We start from the raw sequence: 25,246 nt of genomic DNA on the forward strand, positions 1-25,246 counted from the left end.
ACACTTTAAGTGCATTAATTCCTTTAATCTATACCAGCGCTTTCTTTGCGAGGTGGTTTACACAGAAAACTATTGTTAATAGAAAAATAGTTTATCTCCATTCAAGAATATTTAATATCTATTCAGAATTAGTACAAAGTGACTAATTGTTTATTAGTAAAATAAACAAAGTAGTTTATTTTGTAAATTAGTAAAATAGTAAAAGTTCTATTGTTTACTACAGCCATGGAATGTTATATAGGAAGGCATTCATTCATTCAGCATATATTTTCTGAACCTCTACTCTGTACCCGGGCATTATTCTGGGGGCTGAGGGATTTATCAGGGGAAAAAAAGGACCCCTGTCCAGAGTTTACAGTCTTGTGCAGGAAGACAAAAATAAATCAAATGAATAAATTATCTAGTATGTTAGAGCATAACTATTGTGGGGGGGAAGAGATAAGAGGATCAGGGAGACCAGCTCTGGTAGGAGGGTAGGGGCATTCGCCTCACTGAGAAAGTAAGATCTGAGAAAAGGCTTCAAGAGGGTGAGGCAGCTGGCCAAGCTAGAATCTTCCAGAGGAGGAAGGCGCAGGCCAACGCTCCAGGGTGGGGATGCACCTCCAGCTCGCTCTTAGTCAGACTCTCTAGTCTCCCCAGCAATCCAGGTGTTCTCCTGCCTCACAGGTGAGCCCGACGGAGACCAAGGTTGTTCTAAGATAAGCCAAAAGTCTGATACCACGAGCTTAGCAATGAAGCTGAACAACAGGTAATCTATCACCCTCATCACAATCATAACTATGCCAATCCTACTGACTGCTAAGCCCTTCCTACCCTGTGCTTCATCTCAGGTCGGGGACAGCGTCAGAAAATGTTCGCTGAGCATCTTTCACAATTAACAAGCAATTCTGCTCGACTCCTTCTAAACCATCAATTCTCTAGGATAAGAAATTAGAGTCACCCAGTGGGGAATTTAATCAAATGACACATATTGCCCTCATATTGTGATTTACCCAGCCTCATCTTACAGTCCAAGTGAAAATCAGTGGCATTATAAACAAGTCGTAGTCACAAGATGCAGCTGAGCTGGGGCGGGGGGAGAGGAGGAAGGGAGAGGGAGAAAACATATTTTCTAAAGCTACCCACTCAGAGGACCAGGAGGGAGCAATAGTTTCAGCGGTCAGGAATGCATCCAGCCTCCTGGGGAGACATCCCAGCAGCTGTGCTTAATCTGAGTCAGTGCCATCAACTCCAGCCCCCCCCCCCCATCTATCTCCCCAGACTGACTCTCTGGTGGCTGCTCTTGGCCTTAGGCACTTCTCCCCAACCTGTTCTTGAATCCCTCCTCCGACACTTGCCCTGTCAAAGAAACACTGTGAAGATCAAAGACCTTAAGATTGGTTAAAACGCTCTAAAATGTTTAAGTGTTAGAGGCATTATAAGGAGGGAGGCTTAAAAGCCCAACAAAATAAATGTCCGACCACCACAAGTTGTGAGGGCTTCCACAGTAGAGCCTCCGCGGTGAGGCGCTATGGTGCTATGTCCACAGTGCTTATTCCTAAAGCATCCTAACAGGGAGGTGTTTACTCTGTTACAACTGTCTGCCAACTTTCACACACTTATGTAAACAAACAAAGCATTTTCTTCAATAACGATTACTATAGCCATTATAGCTCCTCTAGGCAATATTTACATAAAAGAACAAACTGGCCGGTGTCCAAGGTAGGGGGGTGAGGGTAACTGGACAAAGAAGGCAGAGGAAATAGCTAAAGAACATATATGCATACCCCATGGACATGAACAATAATTTGGTAAAGGCCAAGGAAGGGGTTGGCGGGGGAGGGGAGAGATTGGTAAAGGGCGGGGAGGAGAACGCAATGTCAAGATTAAAAATTTTTAAATAATAATAAAAGAACTGTCTGCATTCAAAAATTTGGTCTCAACTATCTTCAACTTCACCTTGAATAGGCTGACTGTGCTGTTGATCTCTACTGAAGATGCTCACTACTACAGGACTAAAATCGGGTGCTTCTAAAAACATGCTTGTTCATCAGACTTGCAGCACGTGCTAAAATACAGTTTCCTGGGTAGCCAGGACACAGCAATCAGCATTTTGTTAGTTTCCCAAGTGATTTTTACAGCAAGTATAGGACACAGTAGATTAAACCACATAAAAAATGTAATTGTAGTCTCTTACGTATGGGCCAAATATACGTAATGTAAAATGCAAGAAAAAATGTAATTTCTCACAAAACAAATTAAAAGTAAGTGTTGAGTGGTTCAATAACTTGAAAACCTATTTCTTTATAGGTTGGGTAATCACGAAAAGTTCCTAGGCATTCCTAGGGAAAGGAAACCTCAGATCCAATTTAAGAAAGAATTTGATTTCCTACCATCTCTGCATCAACAAAACAATAAAGAAAACAGAAAGAAAAAAAAAAGCCTCAATAGAAAATACATTTTAGAGATCCAAGATGGTGTGGAGTAGGTAGAGGTTATACTTACCTCCTCCCAGGGCCAAATTAGAATTACAACTAAAATATAGAGCAATAACCAACTAAAGACTAGCTGAAGAGAAGTCCTATAACCAAGGATCTATAGAAGAAGCCACATCAAGACTGGTAGGAAGGGCGGAGATGCGAAAAGGGCTGGCCCTGCTCCCACAGGCAATGGCTGAGATTCCAAAGGGATATCTCAACTGCAAAGGTTTCCCCTGAGGAGCTTGGGGTCTCAACCCCAAACCAGGCTCCCCAGCCCAGAGCATCAGAGCCAGGAAGAGGTGTCCATATAACATAAGCGTGAAAATCAGCAGAGATTCTGTCTGCCAGGGAGAGATGGGAGTCTGCTAGAGAAAAAGACTTAAAAAAATATTTTAGACATCAATAAAATTAAGAGCTGGTTCTTTGAAAAGATAAACAATATTAACAAACTTTAACCAGACTCATTAAAAAAAAAAAAGAGAGAGAGAAAACCCAAATAAGTAAAATCAGAAATGAAAGAGGAGAATTAACAACTGACAGCAAAGAAATACATAGGATTGTGAGAATATACTACAAACAAGTATATGACATAAAAACAAGTATATGAACAACCTAGATGAAACAGATAAATTCCTAGGAACATACAACCTTCTAAAACTGAATCAGGAAGAATCATAGAATCTGAATAGTCAGAATACAACTAGTGAAACTGAAGCACTAAAAAAAAAAAGTATAAATGGAAAAACTCCAAGAACGAACATCTTGGACTGGAAAGCTTCACAGGTGAATTTTACCAAACATTCAAAGAAGAAATAACACCTACCATTCTCAAACTATTAAAAAAATTCAAGAGGAAGGAAGACTCCCAAGTTCATTTTATAAGGCCAGCATTATCGTAATTCCAAAACCAGATAAAGACACTACAAAGAAAGAAAATTATAGGCCACTATACCTCATGAACAAAGAAGCTAAAATCCTCAACAAAATATTACCAAACCTATCTAGCAATAAATTAAAAACATCATACACCATGACCAAGAGGGATTTATTCCAGGAATGCAAGGTGGGTACAGTATCCACGAATCAATAAACAAGATACATCACATAAACAAGATTGACAAACCTTTAACCAGATTCATAAAAATAAAAATAAAAAAAGAGAGAAAATCCAAATAAGTAAAATCAGAAATTTGTGGGTACAGTATCCACAAATCAATAAACGTGATACACCACATAAAATGAAAGATAAAAACCACATGGTCATATCAATAGATGCACAAAAAGCATTTGATAAAATCCAGCACCAATTTATGATAAAAACTCTCAGCAAAGTGGGAATAGAGGGAACAAACCTCAACGTAATAAATGCCATATATGATAAACCCACAGCCAACATCATACTCAATGGGCAAAAACCACAAGTGTTTCCCTTAAGATCAGGAAGAAGACAGGAATGTCTGCTTTCACCACTCTTATTCCACATAGTACTGGCAGTCCCAGTCACAGCATTCAGACAGGAAGAAACAGAAGATATCAAATTGGAAAGGAAGCAGCAAAACTGTCATTATTTGTAGGTGACATGATACTGCATACAAAGAACCCTAAACATTCCACACACAAAAATCTACCAGAACTGATAAATCTAGTAAAGTAGCAGGATACAAAATAAATATCCAGGAATCAGTTGCATTCTTATATACCAAAAATGAACGATCAGAAAGGGAAACTAAGAAAACAATCCCATTTACAATTGCATCAAAACATAAATAAAATACCTAGGAATAACTTCAACCAAGAATGTAAAAGATGTGACTCAGAAAATTATAAGACACTAAAGAAAAAAACTGAACAATATACAAACAAGTAGAAGAAAGAATTAACATTGTTAAAATGTCCATACTACCCAAAGTAATCTACAGATTCAACTCGATTCAATCTACAGATTCAATCTACAGATATCGTATCAAGATACCAATGGTGTATTTCACAGACCTAGAACAAATATTCCAAAAATTTACATGGAATATAAATAGCCACAGCAATCTTGAGCAAGAATGAAGTTGGAGAAATCACACTACCTGATATCAAACTATATTATAAAGCCATAGTAATCAAACAGCATGGCAATGGCATTAAAAACAAACATACAGATCAATGGAACAGAATAGAGAGCCCCAAAATTACCCTACAACTTTATGATCAATTAATATTTGACAAAGGAGGCTAAAACATACAATGGGGTAAAGAGTCTGTTCAATAAATGGTGCTAGGAAAACTGGAGAGATACATGCCAAAAAATGAAACTAGACTACCTTTTTGAACCATCCACAAGGATAAACTCAAAGTGGATTAAAGACTTAAAATGTTAGACTCAAAACCATAAAAATCCTAGAAGAAAACATGGGCAGTAAAATCTCACACATCTCTCATAGCAATATTTTTTCTGATATATCTCCTTTGGCAAGGGAAACAAAAGAAAAAACAAACAAATGGGACATCAAACAAAAAAGTTTTTGCACAGCAAAGGAAACCATCAACAAAGTGAAAAGACAACCCATTGAATGGGAGAATATATTCACCAATGATACATCTGATAAGGGGTTAATATCCAAAATTTATAAAGAACTCATATAACTCAAAACCAAGAAAACAATCCAATTAAAATGAGCAAAGGGCCTGAATAGACACTTCTCTAAAGAGGTCATACAGATGGCCAATGGATATATGAAAATATGCTCAACATCACTAATCATCAGAGAGAGGCAAATTAAAACGAGATATCACCTTACACCTGTCAGAATGACTACTATCAATAAATCAACAAACAGTAAGTGTTGGCGAGGATGCGGAGAAAAGGGGACCCTCGTGCACTGCTGATGGGAATGCAGACTGGTGCAGCCATGGGGAGAGCAGTATCGAGTTACCTTGAAAAATTAAAAATGGAACTGCTGTACGACCCAGTGTTTCCACTTCTGGGAATTTATACGAAGAAACCCGGAACACTAATTCGAAAGAATATATGCACCCCTATGCTCATGTAGTGTTATTTATGATAGTCAAGACTTGGAAGCAGCCCTAGTGCCCATCAGTAGATGAGTGGATAAAAAAGCTGTGGGACATTTACACCATGGAGTACTACAGGGCCATAAAAAGAAGGCAATCTTACCCTGTGCAACAGCACGGATGGACCTGAAGAGCATTGTGCTAAGTGAAACAAGCCAGTCAGAGAAAGACAAGTACCATATGATTTCACTTATATGTAAAATCTAATGAACAAAACTAACAAACACAATAAAAACATAGATACAGAGAACAGACTGATAGCTGTCAGAGGGGAGGGGAGGTGGAGGGCTAGGTAAAAAAAGTGAAGGAATTAAGCAAAGAAAAAAAACCTGATAGACACAGATAACAGTATGGTGATTACTACAGGGAACCGGGGTGGGGGAGGTAGAAGAGGGTATTGGGGGGATAGATGGGGATGGAAGCAGACTTCACTTAGGGCGGTGAACACACATACAATATACAGATGATGTATATTGTACATCATAGAATTGTACACCTGAAACCTATATAATTTTATTAACCGTCACTTCAATAAATTCAATAAAAAAATTTTTTAATTACAAAAGAAAATACATTTTATTTCAAAGTGAAAGAGCACCACCTAGTGACCAAATTTTAAATCATCAAAGGATAGAAACAGAAAGAGGAACAACACCTGGTCACCACCATGTAACATCCAACTGTCTCCAGGACTCAAAGCAGCACTTGTTCGGAAAATGGTTCTTTCAATAATCAAGTCTCATAAGTACAGAGAAAAGCAAACGTGACAAAATTCTGGTTTAGACTGCAAAGCAGCTGGTAGTAGTGTATTTTTCATTCCCCCTTTTGCCCTTGCTTAAAAAATATCTACAGGACGTGAGCTCTTATTCCACGTTGAACTTAATGTGCTCATTTCAAATCGAATACAATTCTCTGCTTTCTGAGTGTTACAGCTCACAGTTCAAGCATGTCCATGTAATACCACAGGGACTAAGGTCTCATTCAGACTCACCCTGGAAATGCTTGATGGAGAAAAGAGAAGTCAAAGTATTAACCATATGAATAAACATAAAAACAAAGAAAACGTCAGCTGTGAAGGTTGTTGGAAGATGATAGAGAAACAGGCAGTAAGTGTATAGTCTCTCCCTCCCCAAAATTAACTGCTTTGAAAGACAACTCCAATTTGGGCATGAAAGTTTCAAGACATCTGCTCTAAAAAGAATATTCATTGCTTTATAATCAACCCTCACGCTCTCTGAATAGGACTGTCATAATTAGTTTTTTAACTTCCATGCTGCCAAACAAGTAGCAGATACTCAGTAAACTGTTGTTGAATGGGCTGACGGCTCCCCTATTTTGGGAAATAACTAGTACAGAGGGAGGAGACGGAAATCTGTGGGAAGAGGCTAAACCTCGTATCCAAAGTGACCGTATGTCCTGCACGTCCCCAAACCATTTTACTGCAAATATTCTGATCTTATTATCTCTATAAAAATACAGAGGACTTTCAGATATTCATCTAGATTTTTAAATTCCTATCCCATCAATCTTCTAACATCTCTATGGAAGACAGGGACACCAGACAGACAGTGACCTAGCTTCACTGAGTGATAAGAAACCGCATGGACCTGGGTGTGGGCAAGGGTATGAAATGGGTATTTTCTATGTGTATATTGAAAAGGAGCTAAATCTTTGAGCAAAAAGGTTTTTATCACTTCTGTATATTCATAAGGACTTGATAAGGTAAGAATTGTTTTCATAAGAACATGCTAAAAACCGTATTTTCAGTAAAAATAGTTGGGATGATATATGAACTTGAGTGAAATTTTAGTTATGGTAATAAAAGATTATCTCCTGGTACCCTAGTTTCTGCTCTCTAGTTTCCCATCCTTAGAAACATTCCCACCCCTGGAAACGTTAAATATTTTGCTGTTGCCTTTTCCTCAAGCTTCAACCTCCTTCCCATTTCATTCCTTTCCCACAACAAAACCTATCGGAAACGCTCGTGTCTGCCATGTCATTGTATTTATTACGCTACAGAAAGTACTGTCCTACTGACACACGATGAGTTTAAGACTTCAGTGTTCCACCAACGATCGGTTTGTAGCTGCTCTCCTGTCCCGATGACTGAGTGCTCTTGAGTGAAAGATTCAACCCCAAAATTCTAAGTAATGCTTTCATTCTCAGCATGTTTTCTTGGAGAGAGAAAACAGCAGCAAATTCTTTGTTGGACTAATTCAACTCCTCCACCCACAATGCCCGCAAATAAAAGACATCATACTAGAGTTGCACTTTTGTTCATGGGGAGAAGTTCCCTGTCATGACTTGAAATCAGGATGGCTTTGGTATATCTTATGCACGTAAACAAAACTGTCAAACTGGCCTTACGTCCATAAGAAGAGACCAGTGGACAGAATTTACTTTCTCCTGGCTTGGAGCTCTTTCACTTTTATTTCAAAATTCCTCCTAATGAGTCTTAGACTTTAAAACTATCCAACAATGGCTGGGGCTGGGGCCAGGTCTGTCAACACTGTTGGGAGTGGTCAGTGTTCCCAGGTGAAGAGGCATCTCCAGCCTCCACTGAAATCTCTGTAACCACTGTGAATACGTCCACGGCTGGCAGGCAGTTCCAAAGTGGAAATGACCAATGTCTTATACAAGAAAGACTGTGGCTCTAGGGTACGGATTTTGTGAAACAGCCAATATACATCAAGTCTCAGCAAAAGCACCAGACATCTCAGGGGCACTGGCTGACTTGGATCACACAGGGAAATGCTATAAAAAGCCAGCCACAGACTGTATTAAGTGTTAATGACTTTGACTGCAATAGGCTATAGATTCCCTTCGTGTTGTGAGGAAAATACGTAGATTCCACAGTTGTGATGATAAGGTCTGAATCCCAGTTAAGCCATACAGAGGCTCTGTTATCATAGAAAAGTCACATAATCTCTGGAGTATAGTTTCTTCAACAACAAAAACAAAAACAAAACCAAAAAAAAAGAGAAACTCTGGTCATATCATTCTTATACTTTCTTATAAACCTAAATTTCTTTCAATATGAAGCAGTACTATAAGGTTCTTAAATAAAATTAGCATCATAAACAACTTTATTTTCCAATTTTTTGGTATCTCATGATAAGTAGCTCGCCAAAGATATCACCATTTAAAATGTTTTCAGGAATCTAAGCTGTAGGCAGTAAACACATGTTCCTGAAATAGCCAGCTGCTTCTGCGGGGAGGGAGATTAGCCTCTGAACCTTGGTGATGGGCCCACGGATGGCTTCCGAGATGGCAGCCCAAGCTTTCCTTTTGCTGTGCACACTCCAGGAATGGGCAATTTTGTATCAAAACAGATGGAATTCAGTGTTCACCCCACTGGCATTTCCCGAATAATGTGCTTGTAGGCCAAAACAAGTGCAGTGACAACCCCGTACAGAGATGGGATCTACTTCAAACCCTATTTGAGCCACGTCACAGTTCAGTTCAGAACTGATACCATCCAATCCGTCTGCTATTCTGATCCCTCTCCTCCAGGCTGGCAACTCACTGTGCTGGTCAACAAACTGAATTCAACTCACAGTCAGCTGGCCACAGCCCACGGTTTCCTGTGAAACGAAGGCGCTTCCCTCTGACCTCTTGAGAAACTGACTGTCCTTTATAAAACAACAACAAAATGTTACACAGGTCGAATGACAGACCAATATCACATTCTGTAAGGGAAGATACACACTTTATGAAGAGATAGAGAAAACCTGGACTGACTCATTAAACCTGACTGGAAATGATTTGAGAAGAACGAAGCAGAATGGCAGGAAGTCAATGTCCTTTCAGCTTATTTTACAGCCAGTAATATAGCATCCAGATTCCTTGAAGGAATGCTGTTTGAGAAGAATTCCAATAAACTGAGTTAGAATGAAAGGGCAATGAGTGTATCTGGAGAGGTAGCAGAAGAGCCCAAGCTATACGCAGTTAAGGCAAATGCTGGTGAGCAGCCGTAAGAGGCCTGTTGTAACAAGAGGGATGGGCAAAGACAAGGCCACCTGCTGTGGGCATTCCCTACACAGCGATGCTGCTTCAGGGTAAGGCACACCGTCATCCTTACTCACCTTATCTTAAAACAGTGTTCATCTCCTCACTAGTTAACTAAAGAAGAGAAATGGACAGTAGAGAAGTGTAAAAGCAAATGTATTTTAGTTTTCATGAGAAAAAAATATTTCCATAGGTACCCACAATCAGTTTACATACCATAATGCCCTGAAATAACTTCCTATCAAAATTCCATTTGCAGAATGAAACTTAATACCCAACGGAGAGAGTACGTTTGACATGACATGAGTGACGCGTGAAAATCTGAAGATAAAGTACGGCAACTTCCTCAAGATGTGCTTCAGTTCAGCTATTTGGCAATGACTGGAGATGAGCTGCCCTCACAACTGAGGTTATCAACACTTCAGGCAAGTTCTTGCTGAATGGAAGGAAAGGGTGTATTCACGCACCAGGAACGAGCCTTTATCAACTTAGTGGACACCTTTATCAACTTAGTAGGAAAGAGCTATTAGCTTGGGAAAACTCGAAGCTAGCTAGAAGATACACAAGAGCTCTTTGCTGATGGAATACCAGTATCTCCAACATAATCAGCAATAAAAGAGTTCAAAATACAGTGATAATAAACAATTATAATGGTTCTCCACTGGTGTTTCCACTTGAGGGGGAAATGAGGTATGAGAGGGAGGCGGTAAACTGGGCACACGCTCATTCTTTGTTAAGATTCCGTATGTGCCTTATCGAAGCTGTTTATTTAATCAGAAACAGAGTTCTAGGGACTCAGCAAAACCCTAGAAATAATCTCAGAGAAGAACAACGAAATGCAAACAAAGTAATAAGCAAACTCAAGGCATAACAGATGAAATAATCAAGAACAGATGTATTTAAGGAGTGTGAGAACTGGAAAAGGGTAACCTGTCTTATCTTACAAACCACCTTATCTCATGCAGCGTAAACTAAACTCCAAGCATAACCGCAGAGTTGCTGTTCAGGTAGGAGGAGGGCAGGGAAAATGCAAAGCACAAGAGAAATGGAACACGGAGGGTGGAAAAAGAAAATTAAAAACACAAAGCCTCACTCACTCAGTTTCGTGAAGCCTTTTGGCATCCAAGCTCTATATTCCAGAGATAGGGAGGACTTTGGAAGGGGGAGGAAAGGGAAAGAAGTGCCAGGAGGAAACCTGGAATCCTCTAAATGGTTTGTTTATAGCGGGTCTACACAAAGCACGGACTGTGCTAGGTGACCGTGAGGGAGAACGTCCACACAGGCATGAGCTCCGGATGGACACGCTCGTGACAGCAGGAACAAAGCCCAAGCCACAAGGCCCGGAAGAAACAATAAGGCAAGGGCCCAGGTAGAGGACCGAGCACGTACGGGAGGTGAACTGCACAGACCCACTGGAACGAAACTGGAGCCCCAAACCTACGGGGAGCATTGACATGGGGATGGAGGCAGGGGCCAGGACAGAGCATCCCCAGGAAACTGCTGAGATAACCGTGCATTATGCAAGAATTTCTAGGAGCCAGAAGTGACTAATCTTCCTTCTCTCTCCGAGGAATACTGATGTTCCCAGCGCATGGGGCAGCCGGCGCTACGCCTGCGGTCTGAACTCACAGCACTGCAGCCTGCGGAGAGCAGGCTGTCCCTTTACAGCAGCTGGGACCGTCCGGGAGAAGCCGCGACACAGCGCTGCGGGCTGCCGCCATGGGAAAGCTGCCACGCGTTCAAGGCCCACACGCGTGAGACACGGAAAGGCCTGTGAATGAGGACCTGGCCACATCGTACCACACACATGATCTCTTTATTTCTGGCCCACTAAGAAAAGTCACTGAAAACCCAGAAATTCTGTCTTTTGAAGATATTTGAGGCCCAAGCAAGGGTGTACATAAGAAACAGTCAAACTCTTAGGAATTCAGTTCTAAAAATAACTTGGCAGCTTGAGACGGGCATTACAATTCTCCACCTTTCTCATCTCTGTTGTGAGATCCAGTGAGAAAGGTTTACAGATTGCACTGAAAGCAGTTAATTAAGGGTTCATACAACTCTAGGTGTTCAAGAGCGTTCACAATCTCCAGAAGGTAGTAATTTTCACAAAAATTAAAAGCGCCTAAATTAGGCAAATGAGCCTTAAAGAAAATTACATAGAGAATGCTTACCTGCCAATCCTCCCCTCTTACTCCCCCTTTCTGGGAACAGATGAAAGCTGTTAATAGTTGTTTTATAAAGCCACATATACTGAAAACAGTCATATCCCTGCCTCCAACTGTATATTATTTGTTTCTCTTATACTTTTGGGGTAACTATTTGGAGTAAGTAGGAAACAAAGATCTTAATCTCTCAGTTCTGAGTGTTTCATATCTTTTGGGGGAAAATATAATTTAAATGATCAAATAACTTCAAAATGGTTCTTTATTTTTCTTAATAAAAATATCTAAAGTTACCTTAAAGCCTAACAATTTCTAAATCAGGATCCACCAAATATTTATCCAAAGGAATTACTCCTCCTTAAATAATAAAAAATTTGAGAGGTCAGTATTTTAAAACTGACTTTTCTTCTGAGAGCACAAAGGCAGGGGCTTCTCACCAAAAATCACAGAAATAAATACCACCTGATAAGGGTGATCTATGAGCCCTATGTCTCTAACAAGAAATCTGATCTTAAATAAATTTGTTTCTATACAAAGAGCTCCTATAAATCAAGAAAAAAAACCCCACTCTAATTATCCCATTAAAAATAGGCAAAAGAGATGGATAAATAAACAGGAAAATTGTCAATAAATATATAAACATGAATAAAGTTCAAACTTACTTATTGTTTATAAAACTGGGAAAGATTTTATTAAATTACATATAAGGCTAACAAGGATACAAAGAGACAAACTAACAAGTTCTTGATGGAAATAAAAATTGGTGTAAAATGTTTGGAAAGCAATTTGGAAATATTATTGAAGAATCACAATATCATTATTTTATTTTAAGGATATACATCCATTCAGCAGAATAAAAAAACCACCAAACAGTGATTACTTCAAAGTAACAGGGTCACAGATAATTGTTATTTTATTTTATGCTTCAAGCTCTTCTGTACTTTCTATCATGAAAAGCATACATTTATAATGTGGAAAAATACTCATACTTTAAAAGATTACCTCTTGCCCTGGCCAGTGTGGATAAGTTGGTTGGAACAACTTCCCTTGCACTGAAGGGTCTTGGGTTTGATTCCTGATCAGGGCACATACCCAGGTTGCAGGTTCGATCCCCAGTCGGGCAAATGCAGGAGGCAACCAACCAATTGATGTTTCTCTCTCACATGGATGTTTCTCTCTCACATGGATGTTTCTCTCTCGCCCCCTCTCTCTTTCTCTCTCCCTCTCTCCTCCCTCACCCTCTTCCAGCTTCTCTCTAAAATCAATGAAAAGCATATCCTTAGGTAAGAATTAAAAAATAAAAAAGAGTATCTGTATCACTCCAGTCTGAGATTGACTTGCACAAACTACACCCTTGTACTTTAAAATGAAAGTGTATTGAAGTCAGAATGCCTTGTTTACCCAGCACAATGTTTCAAGAATCCCCTTTAAAATGGAGACCTTTAAGAACCTCAACGACAATGAAACAGTGAAACAGTGCTTTCTCAATCAGAAATTCCTTCTTTCTCCTCTACAATTCTGCGACAGGCTTTCTGCCATGCAGTCTTTTGAACTTTAGCTCTTTCTATTTGTTGTGCCATCACTCAATATTTTATCAACATACTTTGGCTCTGAACACAGACTTCCCAGTGAAACTGGAGCAAAAAAAAAAACTCATAATGATGGGGTTAGCTGCAGTGGAAAGACCCGGCTGGAATGGAGTCCAAATAGTTGGTGAAGGCCATATGTTTATGGCCACTGCTAACTACTCATGAAATTCTTTCAAACATTTATGGCCACATCTCTCTTTTTCTTCAGCAATTGGTTCCAAAAAAATGGAAAGAAGGGCAATCCTGGTAGTGGGGGTAGAGTGTTCTTTCTTAAAAGAATTCCCAAAGTCCCCTAAGCAAGGACATTTAGAAAAGCATTACTTACATATTATTCTCTGGGTGCAATTAAACCACCATTAATATAAATAAGTAATAACCTTGAAGGACAGTGGCCTCATAACAAATAGTTTCAACCAGGATGGCAATAACAACCGCTTTGTCTTCTCAGCAGAGAAGTCCAAGAGTTGAAAACAGTACCTGGATAGGCTCCTTTGGCCCCTGGCCCGGGGCCAGCCTGTCTTTGGCTCTGCCCAGCTGTGCCCAGGAGCCGCAGGGCTCAGACTGCAGCTCCACCGGGCACCTCGTCAGTCCCCTGTCCACGCGGCTCCCGTGATGCCCTGCCCTCCTCTTACTCCTTTAGCCTTTGGGGGTTTGCAGTTTCCAGCTATTGCCAGTTTTTATGCCTTATCATCTATTAATAACTATTTGCTCATCCCGTAACCCTAACTACTGTAAGAGCTACTTCGTTAAGAGTTTATTTAAATATTTTCTGGAGTTGATTCTGTTTTCTGTCCGTCTAAGACTGATGATAGAACCACCTTTCCCACCAATTCCTTTTCTTCTCTTGATAACAAAATGTGTACTCCGTGCTGTCTCTTTTGTCTACAGAAGCACTAACATTAAGGGAGTGGACTCCATGCCTTATATAGGATGATAATAATATTCCTTAGGCCTTCACAGATACTTTTTGGAAAAAAGTCAATTTCCCAACTACCGTAGAGAACCGTAAGGCAGTTTTCTCTTTAGTTTCCCCACGCCCCCGCCCCCCGCCCCAGACTGCAAATGCATTTTCATGATATTCTGGTACGCTAGTGAGGGAAAGTATCTTGGCACCTTCAGATGTTCCCTGATAAATGTGCTGTAATATTTATAGGACCTTTGAGAAATATGTGTGCATTCAGCAGCTTTTAAAAATTTACTTAATATTTTCTTGGCTTTCATACAACTTTTACCTCTAAAGGCATTTGTTTGTATGTCCCACCCAACTCCCCCCCCCCCCAGTTTTAAATATATACAAACATCTGTTTTATGCCAACTTCCAATCTATAAAGCGGGATTTCTGAAAACTACTGCCATCATTCTAAAATCAGAGTTTCTTACTGGGGGGGGGGGGGGGGAGTCTATAGATTATCTTTGTAGGGCCTGGGAACCTGCCTATAATTGCATTCAAAGGCTGTGCACATACGCACTGGTACATTTTCTGAATGGATCTATAGGTTCTCAAAAAGGCTGGAAAGTTTAAGAAGTATGGAATTTTATAAAGACATTAAGAGAGTACATTTAAAAATATGTCAAGGATTCCATTTTGGTTTGGCATTACTACAGGCTGATATTTACTCCTATTTGGGAGTTTTCAACAATTTTTTTTTAACATGACTTCAGCAATTATATTTAAATGTGAATGCTAACCAATAAGATGATGCCCAATTTGTGTGCATCCGTTTTTTCAGTTATTTTAAGAGACACAGGAGAAAACAGTAACAAACAGAGAATGGAAGATCAATGAGAAAAGTCACAACTGAATCGAGTTGTTCAACTTCCTTCCATTAAAAAATCCTATATATATTTTATTAGAATAAAATCCTGTCACGTTATCATTCTGCTACAGAAATGGATCTTTATTCAACAGATGATATGAAATCTCATTTCAGAATAACTCCTAGAATTATATCAGAGAACTTCAGGCTGCAATGGAACAGAGTGCTGGTCCTCCTTCCCTTCCTTCCCCAAGGTTCACCGAGTGCGACGCTGGGCCAGGCGAGTCTACAAAGTTCAGCTACCACACAAATGACACCACAGTCCAAGCTGTGCGAGTGACCACAGACTGTAAAACTTCCCCCTCCCAGGATGCCTTCTTCTATGCAACAGTCCTCCCAAGTGAGAGGAGTGTACCACTTTACCAAAAAAGCAGAAGTTGGCTGTTAAAATTATTCCTTAAAGCCATCTTTCTAATATAAACCTTCAAGGATTCCCCAACCTTATAGAATTAAAAATTCAAACTGTTAGCTGTGGTTTCCAAAGCCCTCATGATCAGGTCCGTGCCCAGCTATGCAGCTCTCATTTCCTATTTCCCTTTCATCTCCAACTACGGCCAAACCTAAACACTGACCATTGCACCAAAATGTCCCACGATTTCCTACCTCCACACCTCAGTGCTTGAAGCCATTGGACAGCGCACTTTTCCTACTTTCAGCTCCATCTGTCCAACCCTCACCACCTTAAGGTCAACCTAAAGGTCACGTTTCATCAGGTCCATCAGAGCAATTTCTGCTGGCTTCTCCTGTCACTGCTCAGTCCTGTCACATGCTACCTATTGACAACACACCTACCATCCTCCTTAAGTCAGCATGCTACTTGCTCTAATGGGAGACACTATGTCCAATTTTTATATCTGCCCCAGAACATACTATTTAACTGAATCTTAGGATACAGGCATGAGATAACTTTCTGGATTTCACTACAGTAGCCAGTGTCTGCTTCTCGGCCTCTTATGTGCATTTCTCCCCTCTTCTTCCACACTACAGAGCCCACTCCCCTTGGCATGTCCATGGCAGCCCCTCAGACTCTGGCACAGCTACCAGCTACACTCCCGACTGTTCTGTCTCTGAGCAATCACTCCTGCTCGCCTCAGTTGCTCTATGAACTAACTTTGAGTAAAGCAGCTTTGATTTTTGGAGTCCTCAGTCTCTGGCACAGGTTATGGACTAAAGCAGGTGTCCCATCCACACAGACAGTTGTGAGGGTTAAACAACAGTGAGTGGCATGACATCATGGGCTAGATAGTGTCTCTGACATAGCAAGTATTCCATAAAAGTTAGTTATTATTGAATGAAAGATTATACACAGTTGCCCTTCTAGCTCTTCTCCAGATGTATTTTTATTTGCTGTTCTCTCTCGGACAGGCGTGCTCAGGTGAGCAGAGTCCAGCAGGTCTACAGGCCTCCTGATCCCTCTGCTACAGCTGCGTAAGCCGGCATTGAAAGAGCAGCACAGCCACGTCACAGTTGGTGCAGTGACTTGAACAACCGGAACCCCCGAGCTTTCTCACACCAGCCGACAGAAAGCCTGCATTTCCCCTCCCTGAGTGTTCGGTTCCATCAAGTGCAAACTGCTTCTCTTGCTTATCACTATGGCTTTAGTATAAGTTACACTAAAATGTTCCAGGTTAGCTTTATTACGTTAGTTCTTGTGGTTTTTGTTTAGTTTGTTTTTTTAATGGGAAACTCCTATTGGACTGTTAGTATCATCCTCATAAAGATGGGATAAATGAGAATTAAAAAAGCCCTTTTATTCCTGGCTCCTTAGAGACATTTTTATAGTTATTTGACATTTGATATGTTTATTCTCCCTCACTTTTAGGGAGTATTAGGAATGTACAACCCATCAGCACAGTAACTCCTCAGTGAAGACAGGTTCTCTGCAGCTTGTGAGAAGATAACATTTGAACAGAGAAAAAGGCAAGAAAATGGGATGGATTCACTTGCCATCACCTCACTATTCCTCTCAAAAAGAAAAAAAGACAGAAAAACAAAGCAAAATATGAGATTAGATCGTTATGACCACAACAGTTCTAAAACCTGAAAATCATTGGACCAATTAGGCATAAATCCGTAACATCTCTACAATACATATTTTTCACAGCAGAGCCTCTGTGCTACTTACGTATTAGAAAATATGGAAGAAGAGTTTTGATCAGGACATCTAAAAATTATACTAGGTCACATCTGCCAGATACTGTAAAAGATTCCTCAGACAAATGTATGGAACCTGCGCTGCACTTTGCCTTTATAAAAGCATAAAAGCTGATTTAGCTAGCTCTGAGTAAACTAATAATAAAGACATGTAAACTTGAAACGTTCTGCAGTTCCAGTTTCAAACTTTTCCAATGTTCATATTATTCAGGACAAAAGTCCCCAAACCACGCTACTTTAATACTTCCTATTTCACGGCCCTCTTTTAGGATTGTAGACCCCAAATCTTAAATATTTGGGGATCTTCTCAGCTCCATAGCTGATAAATATAAACATGGTATAGTTACTGAAGTACAATATATGAAGGTGAACAGTCTAAATAAAAAGCCATCGACAGTCACAAAAACTAAAACATATATTCACAAAAATATTTTCTAAAGAAAAATAATGATTAGATCATCGAGTTCAGAACTGTTTATTAAACACAGCTGGGTCAACAGCAGTTCAGAGAAATGAGGTAAGGGACACAGAGAAATAGGAAATTTAAAATCAAAGAAAATATGAGACACTGTACTTTTATTCACAATGGTATAAAATCTTTCCCTAATGAAACAGGGGCATGCAAAGTATGTTCAATGCTTCAAAAATGCTCGTTTTATTGTTGATAAGATATCTAACTAGCTCCTTCAATTAACAATTCTAAGATGATCAAAATTTTATTCTTTATATTGCTAACTAAATAAAAATGTATATGCTAAGGAAGTAAAACATTTTCATTCACCTATACCCAATATTACCTTCCCCACCCCACTTCAAGGGGAACAAAACACATATACACAGGTCATTCTTCCCCTGTATTGCGCCGTCCAATTCCAGCATTCTGGCTGGCCAGTGCCCCTGCCAGCCCCAGCCCCCACCCCTACCCATGGTACAACACCCAAGACTAGAGCTGTCCTTAATCTGGTGCAGAGATTGGTTTCTCTCAGAACATAACACACCATGAGTCACCCCTGCAACTGTATAATCAGAGAGCAGGACTACTGTCCTGCCAGAGACTGTCAAGATTTTCAAACTAGCAAGAGGCAGCTTTTTTTTTTTTTTTGGGGGGGGGGGGGGCAGGAGGAGGATGACTAGGGACTGCAATGAACCAAAAGGGAATATTGGTTCTGTGCTGCATCCAATAACACGCTGCATATACTAATGTTATGTGGACTGGAAAGATTTCGTATGCCCTGTGGACCAGTTTTATTGTGTGCCTGGAAAAGAGAAGATAGCTGGAGTCACTGGCAGCTTTCGACAGACCTACCCTTCTCTGTAACAGCAGCACTGGGTGATTAAATTTTAACAGGACTTATTCTCTTAAAAGAATTCAGGAAGAGAAGTGGATTTGCCATCAGCTTTTCTGAAATGATTATTAATAAGTACAGAAGCATTAGAAGTAACCTTTTAGAGCAGGAGAAAAGTCTTTTTCCCCTTCTGGGTCCTTATCTTAGAATCCAAACTCTAGAACTGTTGCTCAGGTAACAACATCCAATCTTAGATATTGATGGGATTCTCCCGCCCTCAATGGCGAACATGTTCCGGATTCACTATAGGGTTTATTATGTACAACCTCATTAATATGAATGTCACTAATTCACAGCATGAACGTTTTGAGCTAGGGTAGGATCTACCTTTACTTTTGATAGGAAAAAAAGTGCTTGATAAGTAAATAAATGTAAATAAAAATGTTTGGACAAGAAAAATGCTATTTGAACACCATCAATTCCTTTATAAGCCAAATTTATACATTTTTAAACCACAAACTACCTATATAATCATAATAACTAATCATTAAACTGGTCTCCCCAGGAATATTAGGCCATGGTTTGTAATCCAAAGGAAGGAAAGAAAACTTTCTTCTAGTAACAGCTTTGGAGTCAAGATATCCCCTAGTTGACACAGATAACACCTTGATTATTACAGATTAGTAACGATGTACTGAAATGTTTGTTCTCAAATAATCTATTGATTACTCCCAGGCAGGCTGATGAACTTGCCCATGTTTATTTACTATTCTGTTTTCATTTCCTCAGTGTCCCTGAATTTCTACCCACTGATTTTATATTTTTATCCCCATCAGGCAGGGGTTAAAGAAAATTAAAGGCATAAAATTTTAAACCAACCCCTTTCCCTGTTCTAAAAGGAAGAAAGTGGGAAATGCCTGACCTGAAACAAACAAACAAAAAAGAATTTACTGATCAATCTCAACACTTGGGAGTGGGTTTTATGCTTCCTCAGATCTTTTTGACCTTCTGCTGAATCAGCACATACACATATATCACCTTCTTTACTTTCTATATACTTTTACTGCCTTAAGCATTTTTCTTTCGCTTTTTCATCCACAAGTGAACTTCAGGTCCCTTCTCTCTACCAGTAAGGTGTCCAGAACAGGATACAGCATTCCAAGTACTACAAAATTTTCTCCATGGTCATATAAACCAGATTTTTTCCACTTCTGCTGCTCAGTGTAAGGTCTCTGGGTATGTAAGCTAAACTATTATAGATTCTTGATGGAACTGGGTTTCTGGCAATTTGTAGTCATTTCTAGCTCTCTTTGATCACTTGTCTAATTAAACATCTGAAAGCCTAATGGAGGCAGCTGGTTATTATCAAAGTAAAACAGGTATGAGTCCTGGTTCTACTGGTGGGAACTTGGGTTCCTCACTTATACAGTGGTTCTCATAATACTGCCTATTTCATAAAAAGGGTTTAGTCAACATCATCTGTAACCTTCGGGGGGGGGGGGGGGAACAGCACTAAACTTATAGCAATTTCATGACTTTGAGCCTTCACTTGGTATCCTTCTCAGTCTCTTTTCCTGCCTTCTCTGCCTCTGCTCCCAAGGTACCCCTCTGGCATTCTTCTCTGTCATTTACCTGGATAATCCATCTACTCGTGAAGCTTTGCCTCCCACCAATACCCTGATGCTGTCCAATTTTAGTTTCTCAGTTTGGGCCTCTCTGTAGTTCCAGACACCTGCTAAACAGCTTCTCACTGTCCTCACACTCTTCCATTTCAACGTGATGGCAGATCCAACATTATTTACCGTGCTCTCTCTACTTTGGAGAGAAACAGGGATTTCCACAGTTAGGAAGGAAAATGCTTACGCAAAAAGCAATTCAAAGGCCACAATCAGATCACAATCAGCATGTGATCTTGTTCTACTATAATCCAAACACTGCTCTGTGCTCAGAACTAAACCCCTCCCGGATCTCTCCCCACGTATGTGATTCAGCGTCAGCAGTACCACCCCGTGCGATGCTGTCGTCATTAGGAATCATTTTTCTCTGAATGATTCCAAAATTTATTGAGTTTACTTATATTTGAGAATGTTTTCTTCCTCTGTCTAAACCAGATGTAATTTTCATTTTGGATGCTGTCTTAGGAAAAGCTCAGGGCTATCCTGTCATAGTTTTTAAATCACCTTTGAAGGTTGACCAACCTGTGCTATCAGCTACAGTGGCTGATGCCTGAACAACATTAAAAAAAAAAAAAAGTAACACACACATTTTAGGCAATAATTTTTCCCAAAGTCTCCAATATTTTTAAAGTAACTGCCGTATCTTTTCAAGGCTTATGCATTATTGGAAGGCTATCATTTTTATCTCTAGCAGAAATGGTCAAGATGGTAGAGATGAGGATTTGACAGAACTACATCTGAGTATCAAGAGGAAAATCATGTCACATTAACAATTTAACACTCAGTGACTTCCCTGGCTTTTCCTCATTCACCAAGGTAAGAGATCACATGATCCAGCTGGCTCCATTTCATATTTAGAAAGTATGAAATTCTAATAGACAGACTTTCGATTCCTTTGAGTGTGAACATCCTTTGTTTAAAGAAGAAATCATTCAGTACTGTACTTATAAAACTAAAATGTAAAGAGATTAATACTTTTTGTTTTTTAAGGTTTCCAAAGTATACTTTGGCCAATGCCTATTAACTTCCATCTCACAATGAAAACTCATGTCAATTGCCATGTAAAGGAAATCTTGTAAAGAGAACATTCACCTGGCACATTGAAATGGGCCATCACACAACCAACCACTCACTTAACCAGACACTGGACCTCACCTGCCTGCGGCAGAGCTGCCTCAGCCCCCAGAGTCTGTGAAGGTGAAAGTGGCTGCTCTATAACCTAGCCTTCTTTCTTTCACCATTTAGTGGAGACACAAAAGAAAATATAAAGTCGACTACATTTTTGGCCAGATACCACTATATAATATGTCACAGAAAACCTCAAGGATCTTGATTTTGGCACTTCTGCTGTATGCTTAGATATTTTTCGTTGTATACAGCAAACCTGACAGCTATATGCTCCAATATTTCATAGTCTTTCCCATCGAGCTTGGCTGCAAATCACATCTCAATGTCTGACCATTTTTCCTCACTTAGGTGGGACGTCCACATGCTCTTGTTTTGTTCTCTTCAAGTTTCCATGACTTTTATTTTTCTCTGTTTGTACATTCTTCAGCTTTCACTTACTTGGCCTGGAACTTGATCGGCTCTGTGAGTCCCCTGGCCACAAAGGTCTATTAGAGTAAGAAGGGACTGGCCCATGCCAGGCTGGGTGTGCAGCATCCCAGGCTCTTTCCGACATAAATCAGCAACAAAGACGTGCAGGGAAACGAGTGTCACGAGGAAAAGCAATGCCCAGTTAAAACAAACATTTGAAAAGGAGTTTGCTTTCTAATTGAATCCTGGACTCGCACCTACAAAACAGTTAACCTCTACAGTTTGACAGATTTTCATCCGACTTTAGGCTCCCAGTTCCTTCCTGATAGAAATGTTCTGCAGGAATTCTACCCCACCCCCCACAAAAAAAAGGTCATTAAGGAAGGGGTTACTTTTATTCATGACTGACAGGAACCTCAAACCCATCAGTTCCTGAGATGTGCTCATGAAAAGAATTGTATAAGCCCTTATTCTAGAGCCTGGGCAATGACAGCATAGTCCCAGAAATCAAAGATTCCTATGCCAATGCTTACTTTGCAGTCTGTGTCTAGAAGGGTAGCCCAAATTACCTTCTTCTGTTACTACTTTTTCTTACACATACTTAAGGAATTGGTAGCCTGAACTGTTTATTAGTCATCCATTCTCAATAACCCATATCTACAAGAGCACAACTCCTTTCCCCACTGTATATAACACTGAAGCACACAAATACTTCCACATTTTTCTAAGCAATTTTATCAATATAAATTAAGGGAAACAGGTAGAACTAATTAATACACAAGGGAAATCACAATAAACTATCTCTATAACTGTATTGATGGGTATCTCTGCCAGTTCCTTTAAATGGGGATTGATTTAGGCCCTATGGAGCTCAAAGTCTTTCACGGACTTACGTTCAGTGTTTCTCTCATGTAGATTTTAAACCTTCACACTGACCTGTCCCTAAAGATTTGTACACTTTCTTTCAATTAGAAAGAGATCAACTTTCTTCAGCCCCTTCCTTCCCCTTCTACAGACAGCTGGTACAGGGTTATCTCACCATCGTCTAGTTTCACACAGGTCTATCATGCTATTCTTAAATCATACCCTTAAAAAAGGAACTTGATAGTCCTGGCCTGTGTTGCTCAGTGGTTTCAGCATCAGCCCTAGCACCAAAGGGTTAAGGGTTCGATTCCCTGGCAAGGGCAAGTACCTGGGTTGCAGTTCAATCCCTGGTCCTGGTCGGGGTGCACGTGGGAGGCAACCAGCCAATGTGCCTCTCTCACATCAATGTTTCCCTCTCTCCCCCCTCCCCCCCTTCCACACTCTCTAAAAATCAATGGAAAAGATGTCCTCAGGTGAGGATTAACAAAAAGAAATGATCTTTACATCTTTTATAACAGTGAATGAAGAAGTCTTTGTCTATAAAGGAATTAAAATAACCTTTGACCTTTCAGAAAATAACCAAAGGAATGCTGTGTGTTACTTCTCAACTAGTTCCTCCGGTACCACATTTATATCACGCATAATTAATGCAAGGAAATAAAAGGCGTAAAAGATTACGCTATTAGAAAACTACACATCATTTAGACCGCATCCATCCAGGTTCTCTGATGCCAGCCTTTCATTGCCTTTAAGCTACATTATAATTCTCTCTGTTTTAGGTAAGTAAGAGCAAAGCAAAATAAATGCTATCTACAGGCATGCAAATCAATTCTGGCCCTGGTGCTTCAGCTGACGTCCCCCCATTCCCTTCCCATTAGAAAAAGCCAGCTTCAGGTCCATTTGTAAATTCACTTGACATTTCTTTATTCCATATAAATTTGTGCTTCTCTGAATAATTATAACACCAGCCAGGTTCTCTCATTAAACATAATATTAAACCTTTAACACATGTTCATATAGTGGTATGAGACCCATAATTTTCCCTTTTTTTGGAAAGTTATCCTTTAGCACTAAAACAAACAATTCCCAAAGCCATTACTAAGGACAATTTAAATCTCATTACAATAAATTCCAATTTTTTTTTTTTCTTTTGCTCACAGCACTGTCTCTGCACTGGATAGTAGTTTAAATAAATGGCTTAGAAAACCTATTCTGTGGTGTTTGGTGGAGATGGATCTATGGTGCTGAAATTTTACCTGAAATGTACATGTGATCTTCTCTGTGGAAGAGAATATATGAGTTCTACGGTTTAAGAAGAGGCAAAACTACCAGGTATAGATACACTAAGGAGCTGGAAAACAGTGGAAACTGTCATTTGGGGACTCGCCAATATGCTGCATGGATGTGATTTACAGTAATTTAACACCCTTGATGGATAAGAGTTCCTTGAGAAAACCATTCCCATTCTCAGGCCTGGAAACAACCAGACTTCTTTTAACACCATTCGTTCTTTCCACAACACACAAATTCACAGTGGGCTTATATTAAAACCTAAAACAGAGCTAAGAACACATTTGCTTAAAATGTGTTTGTGGAAAACAGCTAACATTAGGTCATATTTCAAATAACCACAACTCTCTCAAAAGTGAACAATCTTTCTCACTCCTTTGCCCTTCTTAATATAATTCTATTTTTAGGTTTCTCAAAACAGAAAGTCAACACTGAGTTTCTTTCACACCACAGAAAAAGAGTAAACAGAAAGTACTGTCTTCACAATGAAAGGACAATTTAGCAGTTTTCCCTCCCTCCTTACTTTCTAACATCATGAAGAATGTTTAAGGCGCTATACAAACATATAAATATAAACACTGCTCCTATCAATAATCCTTTCCATGGGCAGCAAAAAGGGCTTAAAAATGCCAGCTTCCCAGATATTTAGCCTGATGTTCTTTCCCTAGAAAAGTTTATAAATATTTTAGGTTTTACAGTTTTAAAATTTATATTGAAATATGTTTTTCAGTTCTCTAAATATTTTAATGACTGAAGCTATTGTCCTTGGAATCTAAATTGGGCTTTCAGCAAATGGCCATATTTACCAAAAAAACAACAACCAACAAACAAACAAAATCATTGTAACAAGTGCTCAGTTTGTATTTTAATTTGTTTCCGTTCTCTGATCATGCTTTTATGCTTAAGAGCAACAGAAATTTTTAACGAGTAATAAATAAAAGAAGCTAGTCCCATTTATTTCATTATCTTGAACCTACAGATGATGAAAAGAAATGGTTGCTAAAATATCTGATGCTTGGCAGCTTTGGGTAATGATCTACAGGGTCAAAATGGAATCACCACCTAGTCCGACAGTTTGATTATTGGACTAACCTTGTCTTTGCCAGATGGGGGACAAGAATAATAATGGACTCACCTTTTGTCACAGTCCCAGTAGGGAAGGGGGAAAAACTAGATGAACTGTGAGACAGGAATTGCTCCGTTACTGAATATCATGCTCATGGTAGCAATATATCCGCCTCTACCAGGATCCACCACAAATACCCCCCCCCTTTTTTTTTTAAATCCACACCCAAGGATATTTTTTTCCATTGATTTCAAAGAGAGTGGAAGGGAGGGAGAG

General features: G+C 39.7%; 1 protein-coding gene across 5 annotated transcripts in view; it reads right to left on the reverse strand.

Moving 5' to 3' along the window:
- BICC1 (BicC family RNA binding protein 1) overlaps positions 1-25,246 on the reverse strand; it is a 232,008-nt gene that overhangs the window by 37,447 nt on the left and 169,315 nt on the right. The window lies entirely within an intron of this gene.

The sequence above is a fragment of the Miniopterus schreibersii genome, assembly GCF_964146895.1.
Source record: "Miniopterus schreibersii genome assembly, chromosome: 14".
In the NCBI taxonomy this organism is placed as follows: domain Eukaryota; kingdom Metazoa; phylum Chordata; class Mammalia; order Chiroptera; family Miniopteridae; genus Miniopterus; species Miniopterus schreibersii.